Source organism: Varroa jacobsoni, unplaced genomic scaffold (genome assembly GCF_002532875.2).
Source record: "Varroa jacobsoni isolate VJ856 unplaced genomic scaffold, vjacob_1.0 scaffold_892, whole genome shotgun sequence".
NCBI classification, from domain to species: Eukaryota; Metazoa; Arthropoda; class Arachnida; order Mesostigmata; family Varroidae; genus Varroa; species Varroa jacobsoni.
Window position 1 is genome coordinate 327,943 of NW_019213794.1, and position 5,034 is coordinate 332,976.

Consider the following 5,034-nt stretch of genomic DNA (forward strand, 5'->3'; position numbering starts at 1 on the left):
TTGCTTTTATATAGCCGTGTTTCGTCCTATTCATAATTCAAAATGTTTAGTACATCCGCCTTTGACGAAAAATAAACGCTGATCGCTTTTGGATAGGTTAAGAAAGTCTGATATTTTTTTTAAAAAATTGGTATCTAGATGCCTAAGCACACTTAACTTTAGGCTGTCATAAAATAACGTATTAATTTTCGTTATGATTTCAGTTAGAAGTCAGTAATCTTTTCTTATACTAATCAGTACTATTGAATTTAAAAAAGTAAAAATCTACGCGAGCTGAAGACCCATGTTAGTACGATTTGGAAATATTTCATGGCATTCGTAGCTCGACAATAGAGAACACGTCAGGTTTCTCGGTCCATACTTTTTCAATAAAAAGTATCCTTTTATTCTGACATTACGAGAGCTTAAAAAGCAGTTTGTTAGAAACCATAAAAAAATGAACAGGCACAAATTGGCACGAGTCGATTTTTATTTGGAAAGAATATAAAAATTGTCCATGTACCGATTAATATTCGTCTGCGAGATCTAGATCAAAATTCTGCCTGTCCAACAATTTTTCTGTACCTTTTCTGTTCAAGTATCTGCTGTAATTTGTTGACTCGCTGAATAACGAACCTCTTCAGTCGCACCTTCATGTCGCGATGCCCTACATTCACCGACTTCTTTCTCCGATAGTTCTATGTCTGCGGTTTCTATTCGAGTTCGGTCTTTGTTGATATCTCTGCAAAGAATCTACTTTGACTAACACATCCCAGCTAAATCCATTCGCTTGCTACACGTGTTTCCGTCTGGCGTGCAAGACCAGGACCCGTTTGTCAATCAGGAGACGACTGCTGTTAGAACTGTCCTATGCCGGTGGCAGTCCAGGTGGGCCGGCAAATGCAGCCAGGACAGCATTGAGTGGAAAGAAGCACCTTAGCCTCATCTGTTTCTTTCTTTGCGGACTCTCTTCTATACCCCCTCTGCGGAGTTTCCGCGCAGGTTGAGAGACGAACAAGCAAGTGACTTGAAGTGGCAGCAGTTCGTGCTGCGCCTCGTAACAGCGGAGGAAGTGTGTGCTCTACAGTATGTGAATGGCACGACTCAAAGTGGTATCACGGTGGTAGGCAGGCGTTGCGTATTTCCATATAAACGGGACAGACCATGCACCCTCTGCAGCCGCTGCCCTAGAAGCGCGCTGCCACATAATGCCCACTTCACTTGCGGACGGATGAAGTACAAGGTATTTTCAACCACCCACCCCTTCTCCGTATCTTCGCTTCGCCCCACCGCTTCTTTGGTGCTTCGTTTTTCGCGCAAAAGTCCCATGTGCCGCAGAAGGTCTTGCCTCCTGTCTTTGCGCACACTTTCAGTACAACTTCCTACTGTGGTAAAATCTTTCGAAATGGCTCGCATCTATATCTTTAGCAATGTCTTTGCTTCCAAAACTGGCCTTCGGGAGGTGAACAGACGAGGTAATATGCAGACAATGAGGAAATGAAACCGTGTGTATGTCTAGAATACGAAACGTTTCAATGGTCAGTCGCGTTGATCACGAAGACTGAATAATCGTGGTCCTTATTGTTTAAGAAAAAGAAGATAAAATTATTTTTTTTATCGCCACGTGTGCGTAGTACATGCGAAAAGCCATGGGAACAAAATGTTTGTGACCATGTGTACCTAAGTAGATGTTTTACGTCCGGGTAGTGTCGCGTAGCATTGTTTCCGATGGGAACGCATACAAGAAAACATGGGCGGTCTTCCTTTAACAATACAGCAGCACAAGTAACAATGAAAAAAAAATAAGGTCAATTAAATGGAAAATGAAAAATCGTTAACGAATCTAACGTCAGCATCGATTCTAATAGTAATCTTTCGTCAACTTCGCACTTACTCAAGCTGACTAACTTAGAACAGGACACAGCAACTAAGCCGAAGCCCACGACGAAGGCAGTGTGACTCGATGTATAATGAAGTGGCATCCATTCCGGGTTTATCAATTTCTAACTATGACAGATAACGGCTCTTTGTCGAATCTGTAAAATATGACAATCATATCATAAAGGACGATGCTTGTCGTTATGCCTCAAAAAACAAAGTCGACCAATTGCGATCTTTCCGAATGCAAATTCTACACAAATAGGGCGTAACTGTCAACATTCCACAACGAATATGCTCACTTAGTTTCTTAATCTTCAGAAGCATATATATGTATATGTACAAGTTTTTATAGGGAAAAACCTAGCGGCATTAGATTGCCTGAATGCCCATCGTGTCATGGTTGACTCGTGGGAAATTGTGCGTTTATCAAACTTCTTCTTTGATAACTTCAGTATTCGAATGTACTATTAAAGGTTAGAGGGTCTTCCAAGTAAAACTTATCCAGTTTCGGAAACGATAACCCTTACTGACGGGCTCAACTGTTACATCAGATGAGAAACGAAGGAATGTCATTCTTGAATATGTCTTCAGCTGTTGCACTAATAACTTCATCCGTGTGAATCTTCTTCGAGTATCTAGGTGCAGATCCGGTAATTTCTGCTTAGAACCTGTGCTCAAGAAGGTCGTGGACGTGCACCGTGCTGTGCAGTGTACGACCATTGGACCTTTGAACAACTTCCTCTGCCAAAAAGGTTGACGACCTCAACCATCCGACTCAAGTCCGTACTGAAACAGCACTTTATGTACCGTTTTTTGATAAACGCGCTATCAACTGCATTTGCGACTTGGTTATAGCGCCAATATTTGAATATGGATGATGGATCGGCAGTGTAGGCCTGCATGCAACAGTCGGGGAACGTGTTGTTTGCATGATTTTTTCAAGGCGCTATGCAGAAGAAAGGGCTCATAAACGCAGGCGCCAATATAGTCAGTCTACAAAGCAAGCCCTTTCAAAACAATAGTTTAAGGAACCGGCTTTGAAACCTTACTTCGTCATTCATATTTTACTTCCACTAAGGTCCGTAAAGTAACTCTTTTCGGTAAGAATAGGCGTTCTTATGCATTCATCTATAAAATATATATAAACTTCCTCACATGAAAGAAATATTTTTGTTTGCATAATATTTGATAATAAACAATACAGAGAAAAAATACAATGCAAATTATTTTTACTCATTCTATACTCACTACACACATAGAATATTTGGCGCCATGGACAATTTCGAAAATTAAGACGATAAATCTATAGGCATTAGGCCCATATTTTTGTGATCTCAACTACTACCAACTATATATTATTATAAAAATCAGTACATCTTAAATCGCTAAACATATTGATTAATTCACTTTCTTGACTTTTTTTTTAACGGCTAGCAATTGTGACCGCCGGTAAATATTCAGTCGACAATACCTTTTGTGGCACGGCGGCTTACCTTTAATGTATCACACGCATGGTTTTTAATAGTATCACACCTTTTAAACGTCCTAATGTCTGAGCATGTTACATTTTCCTCATTAATTTCAAAAAGAAATTTCGTCTGCCTATTTTTCGAGTTGACTTCTGCTTTTGTCTCCGTCAATCATTGCTTCAAATCATTATCAGCGTACGACGTGTAGAATTGATATTTAGAAGTATCTATTATGAGAAGTTGGTCGTTTAAAAATGATTACTGAACTTGAACTTGTTAATGAGCGCGAACTTTATGTTGAGAAGTCCGATTTTTGGGCCGTGGAAATGCCAACATTTACAGATGCACTCTCTCGGTAGAAACGCGATCCAGTCAACAGAAGTAATTCCAAATTATAAGTCGTGGCTGATTTTTTGCTTAAAGGCTATATTTTCCCCCCTGAAGCTCTGACTTCCGCTGAAGCTCTTACTCAAGGAACGAGAGAGCCTGTAAAAAATTTATGTATATAATATAAGGTTAGGACTGTAATGGTAGTCATGTCTGTCAAATTCAACTGCGCGGCTAAATGATATTGAGAGTACATACGATCAGAAGGAAATTATAAAATCTATCTGGAGCTCGAATCTGGACTTTTCAATCCGAAGCCGTGCGCTTCCCGCCACGATAAGGGTCCAAGGCTTTTCGGAAGCACGACCACGATGAAAAGCTATCATCCAGCCATTGAAAGTTATATTACCTGAGAGCTAATTTATGCTCAGATTCGATCTCTAGTATATTTGGTAAGTGCGAGTAAATATACCGATATTGTTTTGCCTCTAGATTAATGAGGTGCTAATAAAAGTGATTCAAAAGTCCTTCGATGAAAACTTTCTAAAATTATAAATATTCCATAATAATTCTTACACTCTGTCATTAAAGCGATACAACACAACTCTCCGGCCCCACTCCCGAGATCGCGTCGAGGCAGATTTTGAAACAACCCAAAGCTAACCGTCGCGTGCAACACGGTCATGTCCGTTGTAGTCGTGCTAATACAGACATACTACAAGCGCGCCCTATAGACACTTCTCCATTCGCAAGTAGGGCGCTTCTCTCATACGCAGCTTATCTTCAGTGGGTTAGTCCACTGCTTGTAGTCACCAAGTCATTCCATGTAAGTGAGTCCCTATGGAGCAGTTGAAAGGCTACCGTTAACGACGACACTCAAACAAGGGGGGGTAGAAAAGGGCGACAGCGATTTTATCGACGCGATACTGCGGAGGGGCGACAGATAGCACAGTGAAATCAGCACACTTGAGCCACTCCGTAGAAGCTTTGCCCCCTATGCTTCTGACTTTGCCTACCATTGGCGCGACAACACCATAGAGACTGGAGTCTCCATAAGCAGGCGCCAATACAACTCTCCATTTTTCGTTACGAATACAAATGAAAAGCTAAAACATTGTGGTTTGAATAACGACGAGATACATCGACATAAACCCGATTTGACATTTTTGATAACAGGACGATGAATGCTGTTAAGTAGATGACCCGCTTGGCGAAATCTACTATTTCCAAATTCGGTCAATATCGTAGTTTTTTTTCCGTCATTGTAAAGACGGCGAATCGTACGTCACGGAGTTCGACAACGCCCAAACTATTCGGCAGCCTGCTATTAAAATACTGAGCTAAACTCATTAAAGGTTAAAGCCTTAAGGTTAACACA

General features: G+C 40.8%; 1 long non-coding RNA gene across 1 annotated transcript; it reads right to left on the minus strand.

The window, feature by feature from the left end:
• Positions 1-383: 383 nt before the first annotated feature.
• Positions 384-3,723, minus strand: LOC147752914 (uncharacterized). Its single transcript, XR_015312778.1, has 3 exons — positions 3,597-3,723; positions 1,874-2,015; positions 384-1,742 (listed from the first exon to the last, which is right to left on the minus strand). It is a non-coding gene; the product is annotated as an uncharacterized LOC147752914 (long non-coding RNA).
• Positions 3,724-5,034: the final 1,311 nt, after the last annotated feature.